Source organism: Pongo abelii, chromosome 5 (assembly GCF_028885655.2).
Source record: "Pongo abelii isolate AG06213 chromosome 5, NHGRI_mPonAbe1-v2.0_pri, whole genome shotgun sequence".
Classification (NCBI taxonomy): Eukaryota; Metazoa; Chordata; class Mammalia; order Primates; family Hominidae; genus Pongo; species Pongo abelii.
This window is the reverse complement of record NC_071990.2, coordinates 42,584,323-42,605,091: the sequence shown is the minus strand read 5'-3', so window position 1 is coordinate 42,605,091 and position 20,769 is coordinate 42,584,323. Positions and strand designations below refer to the sequence as shown.

Here is a 20,769-nt window from a genome sequence, read left to right as displayed (position 1 = left end):
CACACCTGTAATCCCAGCACTTTGGGAGGCTGAGGTGAGTGGATCACGAGGTCAGGAGTTTGAGACCAGCCTGGCCAACATGGCAAAACCATGTCTCTAAAAATACAGAAAAATTAGCCGGGTGTGGTGGCAGGCGCCTATAATCCCAGCTACTCGGGAGGCTGAGGCAAGAGAATCACTTGAACCCGGGAGGTGAAGGCTGCAGTGAGCCGAGACTGTGCCACGGCACTCCAGCCTGGGCGACAAGAGCAAGACTCCATCTTAAAAATAAATAAATAAATAAATAAATAAATAAAAATTATTTTTCACAGCTCTAGAGGCTGGGAAGTCCAAGATCAAGGTGCTCAGCAAGGTAAGTTTTATTCTGAGGCCTCTTCTCTTGGCTTGTGAGTGAGAGCCATCTTGCTGTGTGCTCACCTGATCTCTTCCTTGTGCACTCAGAGACAGGAATTTCTTCTTCCTCTTCTTATAAGATCACCCATCCCATCATGGGAACTTCACTCTTTTCACCTTACCTAAACTTAATTATCTCTCAAAGACCTCATCTCCGAATGGCATCCCATTGGGGTTTAGGGCTTCAACATAGGAATTTGGGGGAAGAGAAACATTCAGTCCAAAACAACTCTTGAGTCTGTATTTGTGGTGCCTGTGAAGTGCTTATAGGGTCACTTCTCCAGGGGCCCTGCAGTACAGAAAGCCTTAGAGTGACAAGTGTTCATTGTTGTGGAAGAGGGGAAGCATCCTAGGCTGCAGATGGCACAATAAAATGGGAAGTTGGAAGACCTTTACCACAGAGCTGGAGGTGAGCTGGGGCTAGACAGAGGTTCTCCTTGTCTCTCCAGGTCTTAGCTTTCCTAGTTTTGAATGTCAGTGGTAAAGTTATGGTTGCCAAACTTTATCAGCCTCAATGAAATTTGAATGGTTCAACACATCCAATATTCCATGATCACCTTCTATAACCTTCATGTGCCTCTTAAAAGGAAGGCTCTTGGAACCAAAGCCTGGGAAAATGTGTTTTTTTCTGAACACTTTATCATCTTGGGTATTTACTCCCTTTTCATGGGGGAAAGAATGGCCATAAATTATAATAGAGCTGTTCCATTTGAGATCAGTATCTTACATGTCATTCTAAATGTATACTAACATGGTAATGGCCACATGGACACACACACACTTAGACACCCCTGTGCCAGGTGGAATATTTTAAGATATAAAAAGGCCTTTGAAAATCCTTTTAAACTCTCAAGGAACAGATAATTCCTATGTTATATAAACTGTTCCGGGATTGAGAAAAAAGATGGAAAACTTCCAGATCCTTCTTTCAAGCAAGCAAGGCCCTGATATCAAAACAGGCAAGTCCCCAGAGGGAGGATCTATACCAGTCTCACTTAGGAATGTAAAAGTTTTAAATAAAATTCTAGCGAGTAGATTTCAACAATAGAGTATGTGAATGTTCTACCGTAACCAAATAGATTATATTCCTGGAATGCAGGAATGGCTTCATATACATATATTTCCCTATGGTTCACATAAGTTGTTTAAATAAAAATGTGTAATAACCTCATTAATTCCAAAAGTGTATTCAATCAGTTTTTAAGTTTTTATATACCACTTTAAGAGGAATATATAAAGTGACCAATCTTTAATATTATAAGGAATATCAGGTTCATGCAGCCCACTGCTACTATATACTTACTGGTGAAACAATAAAGGCATCACTGGTTACCTCTTCAAGTTTTAGTCAGTGCAGAAAGTCATAAAATAGTAACTTGGAGAATAAATATTATAAAGAAAAATGATAAAGTTATTATTAACTACAGATTGCTTAGTTGTAGATGAAGAAGACTTAAAGAGTTTAACTAAAAACCCTATTTCTAGATGATGAGCTTGAAATTAAGGATTTGGATTCTTCTGAAATTAGTTCATGAGTCTAGTGCCATTCCTCTGAAAGTCCCATCAGGATGTTTTAAATTTCACAAGATGTTTCTATGTCTGCTTGGAAAAATAAATAGACGAGAACATTGGGGGGAATTCTGAAAGTGGTTTTGGGGGAAGGGAGTTAGATCTATTGGATATTAAAATATATAGCACTACCAGGTATTAAAATGCAATATAAAGTCTTTGTAATTAAAATACTGTGGTACTGTCATAAAAGGTGGAAGTAGATGAGTGAACTAGGATAGTTCAGAAATAGACCCTTTCATAAATAATTTAATAAATCATAAAGCAGTCATCACAAATCAGTGGGGAAGGGAAAATTATTCAATAAATAAACCTGATGCCTCATTAACAATTTGGGAAAAATCATTTTGGCTTCACCAAAATGAATTACAGATGGATTAAACAATTAAAGTGCAAAATGTAGAGGCATAGGAAATCTATAGCATTGAATATTACTTAGAAACAAAAGAAAAGCATTCAAAAAGGATAAGAATAGTCAATCAAACTACAGGAAAATGAAGCGTTTATGTAAAAAAAAAAAAAGCAGGGAAACAACAGACTGGGGAAAGACTGGCAATAATATGACAGAATTAATCTTTACACTGTGAAGTGCTCAAATTAAAAAGAAAAGTACTAAACCTTGTTAGAACACTTGAATAGATAACGAAATACAACACTAAACAAATGTATAGAAAATGTACAAATTCAGCAGTAATAAGAAATACGCCCTCCCATGGCTCTGCAGGCTGCAACTGGATCCTTCCCCCAAGCACTGACACAAGCACCCTCCAAGGCAGCTGGATCCAAACCCCAATCCCACCCATGCCTCACAGAGGGCCTCTGGCCACATTCCAGCTCTTACACTGAGACCCCTGAAGATCTTCATCCAAGCTGGTGGTGGGTACATATATTCTACCTACTTTTGTGTACGTTTGAAATTTTTCACAATACAACATAAAAAAATTAAAGTAATACATGTCCATTGTTGAAAGCTTATGAAATATAGCAAATATATAATTCCACAACTACCATCACGATTTTGATTAAAATCCTCCCATAATATTTTCTTATGCATTTATAACGTATGTTTATATGTATATACGCACACACACACACTTTTTTAAACAATAAAGAAATTATACTACTTGAATTGCTTTATATCCTGCTTTTTTACCTTATGAGCATTTTTATGCTTTGTTCATTTAGATCTTTGGCATAATTTTAATGTCTATACATTGTTTCAATACATGAATACACATACACACATATATCATAATGTGTTTAACCAGCTCCTTACAGATAGCTGAGTTGTCTTTTTTGTTTGTTTGTTTTTGTTTTTTGAGGTGGAGTTTCACACTCGTTGCCCAGGCTAGAGTGCAATGGTGCGATATTGGTTCACCGCAACCTCCACCTCCTGGGTTCAAGTGATTCTCCTGCCTCAACCTCCTGAGTAGCTGGGATTGTAGGTACCCGCCACCATGCCTAGCTAATTTTTTGTAATTTTACTAAAGAGAGGGTTCCACCATGTTGGCCAGGCTGGTCTCAAACTCCTGTCCTCAGATGATCCACCCACCTTGGCCTCCCAAAGTGCTGGGATTTCGGGAGTGAGCCACCACACCTGGCCATGAGTTGTTTTTTTTTCATCTTCCTATTCAAACAACTCTGGTGCATACTTTGCATACTTGTTTAATTATTTCTTTCAACAAATATCTAGAAAATCAAAGGGGGTTTTGGTTGTTTTTTGTTTGTGTTTCTTGAAATGGAGTCTCACTCTGTCGCCCAGGCCAAGGTGCAGTGGTGTGATCACAGCTCACTGCAGCCTCGAACTCCTGGGCTCAAGCCCAGCCTCCCAAGTAGCTAGGACTACAAAGTGATGAGTTTACAGGTGTGAGTCACTGCACCCTGCCTGGGAAAGCTAAGGCATTTTTTTCCTGTTGTCATGCCAAATTACTCATTGGAATTATGATACAATTTCAAACTCCTTTTTTCAGTGTATGTGATTACCCATTTCATGATAATCTTAGCAATGTTGGATCCTATATTCACAATATTTTAAATGTATAAATCTGATAAAGAGATAAAGACTATCTCATTTTCATTTGCATGTATTTGATTATTAATGAGTTTGAAAATCTTTTTATATATCATTTACATTTCATATTTTATAACTAAGTGGTTATGTCTTTCCCCCCAGTTATTCTATTTATCTCTCACTTAATTGGCTCACAAGGGCTCTTTCCATATTAAAGGATTCTAACCTTGGTTCATTTTTGGACAATCATTTGTCCAGAATTGTTTAAGTAGATCTTGCTAAAGGTTGTACGTCTGGATTTTTTTTCCTTTGAGCCCTTGTAATTTTCTACATTTTAATGTTTGTAACCATATTCACTATTTTAAGATTTCACCATATAACACTGCTACCTAAAGTCTGCTTTTTTATTTCGGTAACTTTTTGGTTATCAAATAAAATATGTTTGTGGTCAAATCAAATACATTTTTAAAATATACCTATAATTTGACTAACATACAGTGCATCAGATAAAATTTGGTTGTTTTCCTTTCAGTAGTTTTTCTGTGTGTGCATATTAAGGTAACACTAGCTGAGGAAACCATTAAAGCACCAAATTATGAGGCTGGATGCAGTGGCTCACGCCTGTAATCCGAGCACATTGGGAGGTCGAAGCTAGAGGATGGCTTGAGCCCAAGAGTTCAAGACCAGCCTGGGCGACATGGCAAAACCCATCTCCATAAAAAATTAGCCAGGCGTGGGTGTGTGCCTGTGGTCCCAGCTACCCAGGAGGCTGAGGTGGGAGGATCACCTGAGCCTGGGAGGTTGAGGCTTCAGGGAGCCGTGATCATACCTCTGTACTCCAGCCTGTGTGACAGAGTTGGGACCCTGTCTCAAAAACAACAACAACAACACCCACACCAAATTATGGCTTAACACAATAGAGTTTATTTCTCACTCAGTCCAACATAGATGTTTCAGATTGGTGGTCACTCCACCGGTGGAGCCCTCCCCTGAGTGATTCAGCGGCCCAGGCCCCTTCCATTGGTTGCTCTTCCATTCTCTAGGGTCTTGGAGTCCCCTGTGTCCGTTTGGCAGATAGAGGAAGAGAGCACAGAAAAGGCACATCACTTTCCACCTCCCTCAGCCTAGAAGTGCTCAAATCACTTTCCATTCCATTGGTGGGAGTAGTTATATGGCACCACCTAGATACAAGGGATGCTGGGGCATGTAGCCCCTGGCTGAGCAGCTGCTTCTTGCCGAAAATCCCACACTCTGGAAAGAGAAGCATAAATATTTGTTGGACATTTAGCTGAATCTGCCACAAGATACTGTATTTATAATGCACATGATATATATAAATGCATATGCTATATATTTTTTCTTAACAAAATAGAACCATCCTATTAATAGCTTTGAGTTTTAGCATAATTTTGTGAACATTTCCCTGTGTCTTTAAATCTTTTTCAAAAACATGAGTTTTAAAGCCGACATATTATTCCTTGTATTGATGTATCATTTATTTAACTATTTTTCTATTACAGTACCATTGGATTTTTCTAGATTTTTATTAGTATGAATATTGCTGCTATAAATGTCTCTGCACGTAAATCTTGGAGTATTCCTCTGATTATTTCATCAGGGAATATTCTTGGGAGTGAACTCAGTATTAAGGCTAGTGATCCATATCACCAGATGGCCCTTCAGAAATGTGGACTAATTTACAGTCATCAGTAGCATCTGAGGATTTCTATTTCAGGGCATCCTTGACTATCGTGAACATTATGGTTGTTTCAGTTTTTGCCAATTTGATCATTGAAAATAGTATCGTGTTGTTTCAGTTTGCAAGCTTTGCTTACTAATGCATTTGAACATTTTTCATGAGGCCATCAGTAATCTGTGTGTGTGTGTGTGTGTGTGTGTGAGAGAGAGAGAGAGAGAGAGAGAGAAAGAGAGAGAGAGAGAGACCCTCTTTGGGTCTTCTCATTTTTATTTTGCAGTGCTCCATCTTTTGAAAAATCATTTACAAGGGATTTTTATGCAGTGTGTGTATTCCCTTGTCATATGTTGCAAGTGTTCTTATCTAGCTTATTTTCATGTTTTTGCTTCATAACCTCATTTTCTTAGGTTAAACTCTGCAGTTGGAACCCCGATGTGTGGTATTATACCCATTGAGTCTGCACAGTTAACAGTATTCCTGAGATTAAGAACATTTTAAAATGCAAACCAGACTCTTTTTCCTGACCTGTCATAGGGTTTGAATGTCCTTAATGTGAATTTTTGTTACCTGGGAGTGAGGGGGTTTAAACTCGTCATCAAGATGATGGACTTGATAGGAAGGATTTGGGGCACTGGTCTAAGTTATCCATGGAGATAGTGAGATCAGCTTCTCCATGCTCCTTTCCTTCCCTGGGAACTTCAGAGAGGCAGAGAGGCAGGCTGAGAGGTGGCATCTGATGACTCCATGCTTTAACCAAGTGAGTAATAGCGGGGCCTCAGGGGCCATCTGGCCATTTTTCGTGTTAGAGCTTATAAAGAACACATGTATTGGAGCATCAGGGACACAGACTGTGGCACAGGGAAGTTAAATGTAGTTTTAGCTCTGTCACTAACTGACCATGTGACCCGAAGCAAGTCACTTGTTCACTCTGGGCCTCATTTACTCATCTGCAAAACGTGAGGGCTTGTTCTAGATGGATGTGTTGGATTAGTGAATTCCAGAGCTGTGCAGTGGGCTTCTCAGTGAGGCCTCTTTTGCATTCACTGGCTGCACTGACCTGTGTCGGGTGGGTGGTCAAGGAGCAGGGAGAAGTCTAGTCCCTTTGGTCTCCCAAATGATTTATGAAAGAAATCAATCTAGTATGTATCTGTTCCAGATAGAATGCAATCTAAATATGATAGTCCACTAATAAGATTAGGTGAATCTAATACGATTTCCCTCTAAAACACAAATACTGCACCACTTTTAATTGTAGTAGCCAAATTAAATTACTCATCCCAAATTAGATTTTCAGCAAACTTAATTTGAACATGAGCTCAGTACTGCAGGCCCTGAGTAATTTTTTAAGATATAAAATAAATCAGTGGGATACTGGTATTGTTCCTCTGGGCTCTTCGGCGGTTACCATGAAAGGGAATAGGTAAACATCTGGAGAAAACAGGCAGAAGTAGAGCTGAGATAGACACTAATTCTTTGGCTTACCATTGAAGGGTTTTACCCCCTCCATCACTGTGACCCTCCCTGGTCTTAGAAGATAGGAAGGAAATAAAGGCAGACCCAGTAATCACTTTGGTTTTATTGCTTATGATTGTCTTTCTTCTTTTTGTTCCTTGAGTGATCTTTTTAACATCTTCACCTCCTTCGGGACACCAGGTAGGAAATGGTTCACTGGGTAGCTTATGGAGCCACAGGTTTCGTGAGGAGTTAGAAAGGTTTATAGCATTACTTTAACCATATTTTTGTTCATTCCCTATCAGTTAGTTGATTACCTGTAAACCAACCCAGACTGGTTCAAGCAAAAGAAGAAAATATTGGCCTATGTGGTTGAACAATCTAGGGGTAGATTCCGGCATCAGGTGAGGCTTTACCCAGGGCTCAGCTGAGATGCCCCAAAACCAGTTTTTCCAGTGGAAAAAAAAACAAGACAGCTTCGTTGATGGGCCACCCAAAGGTCTGGAATTGAGTTTAGTTGCCCCCGACTGGGTTCCCTTGGCCCCTGTGCTCCCCTGAAACAGTTACTGTCTGAGAGGATTGGACAAATTGAGAGATTCAGAAGACTCTTGGGAAAGTAGACAGGGTAGTTAGTGAAGCTGGGGAAGTAGGTACCTCCAGATCCTCATGGTGCATTATACAGAGCCTTCTGCAGTTCCAAGCACTTAGGCTTACACTAGCTCATTTCAACTATAAATGACCCTAAGAGATAGATAGGACATGTTCATGGATGTGGAAGTAAAGGTGGGATCAACTTACTCAAGACTTTGCAGTGGTGGAGCTGGGACCAGACTCACTATCTTGTGAGTCTTCCACTTCTTTTCACTGTATCCTGCCTTCCTTCTAACTAATCTTTCCTACTGCCCCCTTCCTTCCATTCCTTTAGCACCATTGCAGTGTTCTTCATTAAATAGATAGTCAGTCAATGGTTGTTAACTTGTTATTGAGTGACCAGTGTACCATTAGACCAAAGGTGGCCTTTCTGCTCATACTTAGTGAATATCATTATAGCAAAAACCAATGTGGTCGATTCCCAGTTATTAATCTGTGGATTGTCCCCGGTAATTCAGTTTCTCTTTCTCTGAGTTATGGAGTGTTCTTCTAACAGAAGGATGAAATTTGTTTAGCTTGAGGGTAGACCTGTAAAGAGGAGCCGGGGAGGCCGGGCACGATGGCTCACACCTGTAATCCCAGCACTTTGGGAGGTCGAGGCAGGTGGATCACCTGAGGTCAGGAGTTCGGGACCAGACTGGCCAACATGGTGAAACTCCATCTCTACTAAAAATAAAAAATTAGCTGGGCATGGTGGCGCATGGCTGTAATCCCAGCTACTCGGGAGGCTGAGGCAGAAGAATCGCTTGAACCCAGGAGACGAAGGTTGCAGTGAGCTGAGATTGCGCCACTGCACTCCAGCCTGGGCGACAGAGTAAGACTCCATCTCAAAAAAGAAAAAAGAAAAAAAGCCAGGGAAGTATGGGTGTGTGTGTGTGTGTGTTTATACAGACGTGCACACTGACTTGCATTACAGGGTTGTGTTTCAATTCCCCACCTTCATAGTGTGGGCAGCTGAAGTTAGATTTGATGCCCATCTTTCTATTCCAGTGTAACTCACATTTGTGAAGGTCAGTATTGGCAAGGTTCCTATTTACTCAAGCCAAAGACGTGTGGATAGGTGTGCCATTTAGAAACACTTTCAGTAATAACTATACATTCACCTTTGATTTGTGAGAAAAATCACAGATACCTGTTATGTTCTTCCTGCCTGGAAAACGCTCCCCATTCGGTATTACTTCTCAGGTTTTACCTCCGCTCCCTCTGGGAAGCTCTGCAGACTTTGTCCAGCTCTGTTGCTCCTTGTGCTGAAGTTCTGTGTCCCATAGTTAGCTCTTCACCATACCTGGTGGCTCGCGAATTGGTTTATTTGTGGGGGTTTTATCTCCTTGATCATTTGGTTCACTCTTTGAGGTCAGGGCTTGGCCTTACCACTTTTCTTTTGTTTTTAGTCCTCCACAGCACATACTGCCATGCGAAGGAGAAGCGGTGATCAGTTGGTATTTGCCTTGGTGGCTGGGGCGGTTGCTGTCCTGAGGTCTCCCACATGACCAGCATTTATACGTGGTTTTGCAGTTGTTCCATTGTTTATCTACATTCTCTCAGTACAGTTCTTGGCACATATTAAGGGGAAGGTAAATATGTGTTGAATAACTCAATGATTCTCACCTCTACACCATCCTTGCCCGCACCTCCACTCCCTCTCCCCATCAACTGAACCATAAATTCTTGGAAGGCATAGATTGTGTCTTATTGTGCTTTGTGTTCTGAATCTTGCCTAACAAACTTTCTGCCACATAGTAAATGCTCAGTAAATCCTCGCTGAATGAACAGATTATGTGGGTGGAGTACTCTCTTAGAACCTGCCTTTGGGAGAGGTGGGTGGGAACTGAAGCTCTAAGAGGGAAGAGAGAGATGGAGAATGAATGGGGATGGCTTCAAGAGCTGAGTGTGCCAACCCCTCCAGCTTCTTCTGATTTCCAAGTTTCTTACAGATAAGGTGCTTATTTCTCCAAGAGGGATACATGGGGTCCTCTCCCAACTGGACAGCTGATAAGCTCATGTCTGTGAAACAGTGGAATAAAGGATAGTGGCTGTGATTCTAGATTTTATTTTAAGAACAACAATAAAGAATTTTATTCTACTTGAGCCCCTTTGGAAACCTGCATGGTTGAGATGAGAAGACACAAGCCAGGAGGACAGCAGGAAGGACACCGTAGTCACCTCCCTGGGTTGACCATTTCTTCCTTTCCACTGGCCCCAGGGGTGCTAATGAGCAGTGACAGTTCCACAAAGGATGGGAGAAAGAGCACCCAGTTATCAGGCAACTTCTTACCATCCCTGAGGATGGTATGGCTGGGTTGACCAACTCGTCCTGGTTTGCTTGGGACTGTCCTGGTTTTAGAATGAAAGTCCTGAGTTCTAGGATGATTGGTCTCTTTAGATGCCACTTGCTCTCTTCCCTGCCCCCTGCAAAGCCATCTTTTGAAATTCCTTTTCCCTTTGCAATGTCCTTGACTTGGCCTCCTTCCTCCTCTTTCTGCCTTCTCCACTGCTTCTACCTGAGCCTTGCTTGCATTTCTAATAGAGGCCTTTCTAGAGCATTGCTCTGGATCGCTGTGGATTGACCAGAGTTCTTGGAGCTGGACATAGATGCACATGCTTCTCTTCCTCTCTGGCTCTGGTTGGCTCCTCAGATCAACTGAGATGTGAAAGCTTCTGTCACAGAGAGTTAGAATTCATCTGCCTTCAGGGGGAGTCGGCCCCCTGTGCAGGAGGCTGTTTGTGCACACGTGGTGCTCAGTAAGTGGGCAGCCGATTAACTGGTCAAAGCAGCACCCCCTGCCTGGAAGCCAGGGGCAAGGGAATGGGCAGTGGCTGGGGTAGCTCTGCCCACAGTCCTGAGGTGACAGGTGCTGAGGTCCACCTCCTGTCTCCAACCTCAACACCCTGGTCTGCTGCTGGCTCAGCCTGAGCATGAGCCCGCCCTCTTCCTCGCAGCCCTCTTGCCCACACTTACCTCATTTTTCTTAGAACTCTCATTACACATATAGTAAGCACTGTGCCGTTAAGGGAGTGCAATTGTTTTCTTCCTTGTTTCTTGTGTGTTAGTCCTTCTCTGAAGGCTGACTTTATCTTTTGTTTCCTTTTTTTCCACCTCATAGCACCTGCCCGTGCTGGGCCCAGAGTTGGCCCTCACTGGATGCATATTGTTGATGAATGGTACCTCGGTGATTTATGGGTGACAGGGGATATGTAAGTCACCGGGTTGGTTTCCTATGGGCACCTGTATACAGAATATGCTGTCAGAATGGAGAAGGAGGGCAGGAATCAAGACGGTGCCCCAAGCCAGGCCCAGGATCTTGGGTGGAATTCAGTTATCCTGACTTCCAGTTTAATACTGGCATGGGAGAATGAGGCTTTTTATGCAAAGTGGATTTTTAGTTGCAAAAGACTGCACTTTATGTATTAGTTTAGCTTTACATTTTCTGGAACATTCTAATATAATTTAAAAACAATCACAGAGGATTAAATAATTCCAAGACTGCTCTGGAGAGGCAGTGAAATAGCTTTTGGTTTTTAGAGTTTTCCTTTTTTGGAGGAGTTCTGAAGGAGGTGCTGCTGAGTCCTAGGCCTGTGTAAATCTCATTCTGTTATTTCTCTCAGCATTGCCGGTCTGTGAGTGAAGAAGCTGCACCAGCCTGCTGTCAGGAAGGTGGGTAAGCTGTCACTGGGCCTCACCTCTTGCTCGGGTCCTCTGTAGCCAATGTATGCTTCTCCCGTGTGTGTGTGTGTGTGTGTGTGCACATGCACAAATGTGTTTGCTTTCCAATGTAATTGCTTTACAAACTTATAGGAATAATACATGGTCTTTGTAAAACATTTAGAAAGAAGTTAAAATTGTCTTTGCTCCTGCCTTTTAGAAAGAACCACAATGAACGTTTTCATGTGTAGCTTTCTAGACTTTTTTTCTGTCCACTCACACATGCTCAGACACACAGTAATGCATTTACAGAGATGAGATCATTATATATAGAATTTAGAGGCAGGCCTGTCTTCTTTTGCCTAACAATATATTATGGACATTTTCTCCATGATAATATAGGTTCACTTGCTCACTCATTCAGCAAATACCACATGCTTACCTTGTGTCCAGCACTGTCCTGGGTGCTGAAGATATAGCAATGAACAAAACAGAGAAGATTCCCTGCCCTCATGGAACCTGTAATCTAGTTGGGCTAGACATGCAGTAACAAATAAGTACAATATGTAGAAGGTTAGAAGGTAATAAGTGCTGTGGGAAAAAAATGAGACAAAGAAGGTGGGTAGGGTGCACTTTGCAGTTTTCATCCAGGTGGTCAGGTGAAGTGGCAGCCTTTAAGCAAGCATCTGGTGGGGGGCTGTGACATTTAGCAAGCAGCATGTCCTGCCAAGGTGACTGCTTGGGTTGATCTGCAGTTGGGGCTGGAGGAGATATCCTAGCAGAGCTTTAGTAGCACTGGGCAGGAACCGCCCAGATGCCTTGTGGTAGAAAAGATGGCCCAGGCTTGAGCACTCAAGCATTTTCCTGTGTTAGTCATTAACAATAATGATCACCACCATTTATATACCATATTACAGTTTCCAAAGCAGCTTTTTACCTATCCTCCTGACCTCGTTGCTTACTAGCTACACGGTTTTGGGTAAATAACTCATCTTCTCTGGGCCTCAGTTTCCTTATTTACAAAATAATAGGATTTTTGTACAGCTGAAACGAGTTAATGGAAGTGCTATGCATAGAGCAGTGCTGGTCAGAGCTCAGAAAGTTCAGCTGTTATTATGACTGCCTTTCCGTTACTACTGGCACCTGACCTGTGAAGAGGACATTCTGCTCAGTTTAGAGATGAGGAAGCTGAGGCTTGGGGAGTTTAACAGCACTAGTTAACAAGTTTGGAACAATAGTGGGGTCATGGAGCAGGGTCTCCGGTCTGGCCTTGAGACTCCAAGCAGTTCGGTCCTTGGGAGCACCTGCCTTTCTCCAGGTGAACGCAGCTCCTTCTCCTTCAGGTGGGATGCCCAGGAAGAGTTGGCCTCCAATTCCATGCAGTGCCTTCCTGCCTGCTCTGTTGGCCTGGGGCCAAGGGACGGTTGGGGCAGGAATAACGAAGGATATGGCTGAAGCTTCCACAGGCAAGAACTGAGGCTCAGCAGCTCTGCTGGCATCCCCACGCGGTCAGTTATGCATCAGTCCGTCTTCCTCCCCCTACCCTCTTAGCACTGTAGATGCCAGCTTATAAAGATCCTGCTTACAGGCACAGAGAAGAACAAGACAATTCATGACTTTTCTAGTTTTACATTTCTGACTTTGAGAAATACCCCTGTCCTCATGTCTGTAGTAGATTGTTGAAAAACAGCACCACCACAAACACACAACCGAACCCCATACCCATTATCACTTGCCTCCTTCCAGAAGTTCTCTTGGCTGCAGCCTCACAGCTCACTCAGGCTCGTGCACGTAGGCTCTGTCCTTAGGATAACACACTTCAAAGGACCTGTGGCCTGAAGGAGGTTGGGAGGACCAGTGTATAGAGTCAGTTCTCCTCCGAGGTCAGCAGGCTCCCCCTACAACCTCATAGAGCAGCGCAACACCAGGTATACCTTTTGTGTAGTTCTCTGAAATGGATCTCAGAGTGCATGTCACCGTGGAAACCATCTTATAAATGGTGGCTACATAGAGTTAAAATAACACTGTTAGTTTTATGCGGCAGGTACATTATGAGTTCAGAAGGCTTTTGTGGGCTGACCTGGGAGTCTAACCCTCATTTTAAATATGGTTTCTTGTGGCTACATGCTGTCAGCATTTTAAAGAAATTACTTTTAAGCAAACCTTTAGAGCAAGTTGTTTGTAACTGGGAAATTGGCAGTCTGTAATTTATATTATGTTTTCTTACCATCTTGTGGGTTTCTCATATCCCAGGACTCTCCAGATGGAGTGTAAGCTCCTGGGAGGCCCAGTGACAGATGGATGGAGTTGTGGCTCAACAGTAACAGGCTCAGAAATGGCGTCAGGGTGTTGATATGAGTCAATGTGGGGTGGGGCAGCCAGATACTATAGCAGAGCAGAGAATCCACCAGGAACAAGGTGACTGGTGTGGGAGCCATGTGTGAGTACCTGGCCCCAGAGAGGCCTTGGATGAGTCATTAGATTAGGATGGCACGCCAACTTTAAACCAAATCATGTGAGCAACAGTTGGAGAAATTGGGCCTAGAAAAGAGAAGACTTGGGAGCAATTTAATAACTGTGCTTCGTCACTTGAGGGACCACCATGTGGTTTCCAAAAAAGAGACTGATGAGAGAGACATGTTAGTAACTTCAAGGAAAGGGTTTTACAGCCAAGACTGTTGAAGACAGGAAGAACTGCTTTATGAGACAGTGAGTCCCCCATCATTAGAGGTATACAAGGAGAGCTGGCTAGCCACTTGTGGAGAATACAGTAGAAGGGATTTAAGCACTGTATGGATGATTAAACTAGACTTTGACAGCATTTTCTTTTTTTTTTTTGAGCCTGGAGCTTCTGTGATTCTCAGGCATAGATAGAAAATAGATTTAATTTCCCAGGCCTCCTGTTCAGGGTGATTAATAGTGGCTGCCTGGAACAGAGGTGAGAAGGATGCGGGACTCTTGGGTCTACTAGCAATGTCTGCCATGAGTAGGGGCTGGAGTTGCAGGATACCCACTATTTGCCATCTCCTTTACAGTGGAGATTGTCCAGTGGTGACCTTTGACCCCAGGTCAAGCCAAAGTATAGGGTGACCAACCACCCTAGTTTGCCTAGGGCTGAGGGAGTTCCTGGGACATGGTCTTTCAACTTTAAAACCAAGACAGTCCCAGGGAAGCTAGGATGAACTGAACGCCCTAAGCAGAAGGGACAGTCATCAGCAACTGTGTGTGTTGGGCTTTCATTTCTGCTCAGGACAGTGGGAATCTTTACCTCCTCAGAGCACTGGCATGGGCCTCTGCCCTCAGGGGGAGCCCAGTAGACACATGCAGAATAAATGAGTTGGATGCAGTTCTTGGAAAATGGTTGCAGTATCCTTGCAATTAATTAATTTGTTTAATTAATTAAAATGATTTCACTAATTATATGTACAGGAGATTGCACATTTCATTAAGCTGAGCAGATGGCTCTACTAATAATTACCAAAGCCTGGGATTGCGGGAGGGGAATGTCTATGTATGACTTGATATTGAACATTCATTATGCCATCCTCCTTCTTACAAAGAAAGTTGAGACTCCTACCCCATCACATCCAACATGAACTGATGAAGAAATGTTTAGTGTTCTTGTAGTAGTGCCAGTGGATTATGGTAACTTGCCCTTTGTGACTGCTGGTCATTTTTTTTCATGAAACAACTGGCAAGTAAAGTCTGTGGGCTTCATGGCTTTGGAAGAGGGAGTCATGCTAGGGGTAGACCTGGGGCCTTGGCATCATGCAGACCTTTGCTAACCCACTGAATTGTGATAGTAGGCCAAGTCTCCCAGAAAAAGAACAGGCACCCATCTCTGAGGGAAACGTACCTTCCTGGGTTGCATTGTCCAAAACCTTCCTTACGCCTACTCCCTCCTGTTCCCGGGGCCTTAGACTCTGAGGCAGACCCATGAACAGACCCTCGGCAGAATGAAAATCCTTAGCAGACATATACACAGACCACCCAGTGCCTGTACTTAGGTGTGATTCAGCTGTCACAGAGTTGAATGTGATTCTTGAGTGTTTTCACTATGGTGATAAGAATGATGCTTATTGATATTTGGGCAGTACGGAGGATCTTGTTTGGGCCAGAAACTTCCTACGGTTATTTGTAATCCTTGAAACACCCCTGCAGGGCAGGTATTAATCTACAGATGAGATGGCCGAGGCTTGGAAGAGTTAAGTAATATGCTTAACATCACACAGAGCGGGGTTCAAACCTAGAGCTTTCTGTCTGTCAGTCCTCTTGTTTCTTCCACTCCTTGCTCTGCTGGTAAATGATTTGAGGTCATGAAAACCCTGCACCCAAATCTGGAAGGATGTGGAGGGAATCCAGGCTGTGTTCTCCACTGTACACGGGGGACTATTTTGGAACCCAGGCAGAAATGATGGGCCCTTGGCCCCTTAGAACTGGCAGGGTCCTTGGAGTAACTAGTTTTAAACAATCTCCCAGCACCTATAGGTATGAAGATTACCCCTTAAAATCCAGTCAGCTAGGGGTGTTATGGAGGAAGGAGAAACTTCCTCCATCAGAGAAAGTTCTAGAGAGAAATTGATCATTTCAGGAGACTCCTCTGAGAATGTTAATTTACTGCGATCTGAGAAGAGTTTTCTTTTTTGCCGCTGGGTGCGGTGGCACACGTCTGTAGTCCCAGCTACTCAGGAGGCTGAGGTGGGAGGATCGCTTGAGCCTAGGAGTTCAAGGTTGCAGTGAGCTATGATTGCACCACTGCACTCCAGCCTGGGTGACAGAGCAAGACTCTGTCTCAAAATAAATAAATAAAATAAAATGAGGAGTTTTCTTTTTTGCCCATATTTATCACTCAGGAAAGGTGACCTTTCTGAAGCTTCTTATGTGGTGTGTGAAGAAGAAACAAAGCTAATACAGGAGGAAAATGCTACTTTTAAAAGAATAAATAGATTAATCTATGGGCTGATAAGTAGACGTTGAACATGGCAGCAATATTCATGTTTTGACAAATTGCACATTGCCACCAGAAAGAACCCTCAACCGTCTGTGGATGGGCCTGGTGAACCCTCATCCCTCTCTCTGCCTGCCCTCCCTCCAAGGTAGTCTTGGGGGTACTTAACGCATCCCTTAAAGCTGTCACTCCACACTCCTTATGAGCTAGAGCAGGAATGGGGTGGTGTGTCTGAGTCACAAAAAAAATGTGAATCATTCTTGAAATGAGGGAGCCCTGAAAATATGAGTAATTTCTGTAGCATGTACAGGTAAGAAATGGCTGTTTGGTTGTGACTGGCAACTGCTATGCAATTTCTGATTTTGACTTGATTGCTGTTGTTTTGAGGATAGGACAAGACTTGGCCCTGGGGTGGGTGCAGGGTGGAAGGACATGGTGCCATTTGGACACAGTTCTTGCCTTTGAGCACTTCACACCCTAAAAGAGGTCAAGACATGTTGATGGTTGCAGAAAACATGTTGGTTTGAATATATATTAAGTAGTAAACTGAAAGATAGAAATCTTAAACTTATTCAGCATTAAAATAGATTTTTCTTAATCACGTATCTGATTAAATTCTGGTGGCTCCGGGGCTCAGCCACAGGTAGTGTCCAGATTCTCTCAGTCTACCTGGGAAAGAGCACTGGGCTAATTCATACATTGTGTTTCTGTTTACACATCTATTCTCAGGAGGAGCTACTTGTTCAGGGCCTGTTGTCTTTGTTGATCTGTCAGTCTGCATGGGTTTGGCTGAGGCTTGATACCTAAACTATGAAATTCAAGGTTTGTTAAATAGAAACATAAACACACTTGTGAAATATCCTTATGTGCTTTTATTAGCTCGTAAAAGTAATCCAAGAAGTAAAGAAACAACATAATAGAATTTGCTTATTGTTTTTTGCAGCTTTGGGTACAATTCATAGCTATCGAGTTTCCTGGGCTCAGAAGAAGTTGCTGCCTGAGGACTGATTGGACATTAAGACTTGATGTTTCAAAAGTGGGTTGGTTTTCCAACCCTGCTATTATATTGTGAGTTGGGGATGGAGGAGATGAATAGGAAAAGATGAAGGAAAAAAGGAGCAGAGGGTGGTACAAAAACTGATGGAAACAGTAAATAGGCAAGGAGGTGAAGCAGATGGAAGGAGAGATGTGGAGGACAGGAAAGACCATAGGCATGCTTTTGGCTGTAAGTAGCAGAAAAACAAAGGAATGGTGATGGAGAAACACATTTTCTCATAAACCAGAAGTTTGGATAGAGGCAATGGTTATCTGGTATTGACCTGCAGTTCAGCAGTGACCTCAAGGATAGATAAGAGTTTTCAGTCTTTCCGCTTTGCCCTTCTTCGTGTTTTGGCTTTTCGGCCGAGTGCTGCTGCTTTCGTCAGTCCTGGCAGTACCATGTGTTCACCCCTAGTTGCAAGAAAGGCTGGGAAAAAGATGATTTAGCTTTTCCAGCCTCTGTAGCAGAGGTGGGCAGGAGAGGTTAGGGATTACTGGTGGGTTAGTCAGCCAACTGTCTGGCACAGACCAGTTGTGAAAAAAATATAAAGATAAACAAATATACATTGAGTCACCACCACAAAAAGCTCACGTTCCTAAGAAGTTCCTGAGTGTGGGCAGTGCAGAGTGTCCCATGTGGGAACCCTGGTATTATGGTGCAGAAGGACCTCTGGTAGGTCCCATTCTAGCCACATGGTTGATTACTACCAAGATCTGGATGCAGGATGGCAGGCTGGGTGCAGGGAGAGCCGTCATAAATCCTGAAGGACTCCTAGAAGTGGTGTGTGAGGAAAGGAGGTGGCAGAGGGAGCACCACGTGAGTCTACCTTTGATCTGGTTTCCAGCTCATAATTCTCAGAAGTAACACTGCTGCTTTCCAGAGGTGAACAGGAGAGTGCTTGTTAATTTCTTTAAAAATTCCATTCTAATGAGCATATGCATTTAATTTAGTACTCACTTTCTGGTAGTAGTTCTTAGAGCCTGACACTTCTTTAGCACCATTTTGAATTTCATACCTCTGTGCACATGCGTGTGTATGCGGGTGTGCGTCCCCTACCCACGTCCCGTGACCCAGGTCTCCTTTTCTTCTCTCTGCCTCAGAATCCCAGTCTTGTTCAGAACACTGGTTGCCCGTTTCCCTACCCCCAAGTTTATTCCTTCCCTCTCTCCTGTGCCTGAGGCATATGGTGACCCTCCTTTCCCCACGGTACCCAGCAGAGGCCAGCTCTGACACGTGGCTAGTGCTGCTTTTGGTCGTTTGGTATTGTTTTGGGTCCTGCCACTTCCTCACAGCAGTGAGCCAGGTGCCTTTGATCAGAAAAATGTAAGCCAGCTGATTTCAATGTAACTCCTCTGGAACAGGACTTCCTAGACCTTCACGTGCCCACAATCACCTGGGGGCTCTTGTTAAAATCCAGACTCTGTTTCAGGAGGTCCAGGGTAGGGCCTGAGACTCTGCATCCCTAACATGCACCTAGGTGCTGCTGCTGCTGCTGCTGCTGGTCCAGGTGGCAAGGGTTTCAACCCTCAACCCTGGGGAACTTTTAATAAATATCAATGTTTGGACCTTATCCTAGATCAGTTGCCTCAGAATCTCTGGTTGATAGGGCCTGGGCATCAGCCTGTGAAAGCTCCTCGGGAGGTTTTCATATGCCAAGGTTGAGAACCATTGATCTGCGGCTTTCCCACCTCCATGCCTTTGCTTATGCTATCCCTCCTGCTTAAGCTCCTCCCCTGCTTCCCCATTAGAAGGCTGTGTGTCCTTCAAGGCTCTGCTCAGAGGCCATGTCTCCTTGAAGCCATCTTGATGCCCACTGTTGATATCACTCCCCCTCCACTGAGCTCTCACATTAGGCGTGCCTGTCTGTGGCTCATTTTGCCTCTGGATAGTGGTTTGAGCATGGCTGCCTTTCCCAGTAGACTTGGTGAGCCTTGAGGATGAGGATCACGCCTGCTCATCTGCAGGTGGGGACTCAATAAATAGGAGCAGAGCAGATTGTTCCTGAACCCAGAGAAAAACCACAGGGGCCTCAGACCTGCTCCAGCTAATCTCCTTGAGGATCAGGAGCAGTATTAGAACTTCAGCCCGGCTTTTCCAAGAGTAAAAGGCCAAGTGGAAAGAGATGCTTCAGCTGTTGGAGAAGATGGAGGGTGTTACAGTTCCTGCTCCCTGGCCCTCGGGCTGCACACAGCTGGTCCAGCCCCACTCTGAGAGGGGTCTTCTGGCCCCTACCCATTGCCCTTCCCTGACCAGCTGCCTCCCTGCTGGGTCTTGGGCAGCGTCCAGGGTGTGTCCAGCTCCTTCGTGCTCCCACTGCCACCAAGGAGCTCAGGGTGCCCACGGACATGCCTCAGTGACCAGAGTCTCTCTGCATCTTCCTGCCTCTTTTCTTCCCACCCCATTCCAAATGCCCACTCTTCTGCACGCATCCCCTGCCCCCCGCAGCTCCTATCATGAGCTGCTCTCTCTGGCGCTTGCTAGAGCCAAGGCTCCGTTGAGCCGGAGCCACGATCACGCCATCCTCTGCCGCAGCCCCAGTGCCCTCACACAGCCTACACATGGCAGGAGCTTAATAAATACGAGCTGAACAAACACCAAGCAGCAGCCATGAGACAGGCCTGTGAGGCTTCACCAAGCTCCCTGATGTGTTAGTGGCAGAACTAGAATTTGACCCAAGGCTGCTGACTCCCCAGTCCCGGGTGCTGTGAGTTTTCCTTGAGCCACCGTTTCCTTACGTAATTCATGCTCCTCCGCCAAGTTGGGAGGTGAGCGGTCTGATAGGACGAATCTACATTTGCTGGTTAAGTTCTGGGCAGAGCTTAGAGTGGGGAAAGAGGGATGATCCCTCTCTTGGGACAAATAATCTCTTAAGATTATTTAAGCAGGGGATGATAGCTTGTTTACTCCGGTGCATCTTCAATAGGTGAAATAAGGCAGTCTGCAGAAGACATACCTCCTGACCAAGGTGGGGAGGTAGAAATGGGCATTTATGGCTCCTGACTCTATGATGATCTCAGAGGCTGTAAAGGTGGAGCAACGAGGAGCTCCTCCAGGGAACCTCTCAAGACCCAGGGGATGAGGCATGATGGTCGGGGATGGTGGTGCATGGCAGGTTAGTGGGGCAGTGCAGAAAGGACAGGAAAGAAGAATGGGTGCTTCTGGATCCTGCTTCTTTCTTCATCATCAACTTCTCTCTCATGTATTCTTCCATTCATTCATCCATTCATTCCGCATTCATTCATTTCATAAATGTTTATTGCATTCTGACCCTGCTAGTCCCTGGGGATACTGCAGCACAAAACAGGCCTTCGTGGGGATTAGGCCTGCACTGTCCCATGTGGTAGCCACATGTGGCTATTTAAATTTA

At 44.0% G+C, this 20,769-nt stretch overlaps 1 protein-coding gene across 26 annotated transcripts in view; it reads left to right on the top strand.

Annotated features, from left to right (window-relative positions):
* The window catches only part of TRERF1 (transcriptional regulating factor 1), a 224,535-nt gene that overhangs the window by 95,095 nt on the left and 108,671 nt on the right, over positions 1 to 20,769 (top strand). The window contains exon 1 of one of the 26 annotated variants that reach the window (XM_054557498.2): positions 310 to 11,427. The exons of 24 other annotated variants lie outside the window; for them this stretch is intronic. The gene's annotated coding sequence lies outside the window, so the exon portion shown is untranslated. Of the gene's footprint in view, positions 1 to 309; positions 11,428 to 20,769 lie in introns of those variants that run through there. One more of the 26 variants, XM_063724797.1, reaches the window with a different exon arrangement.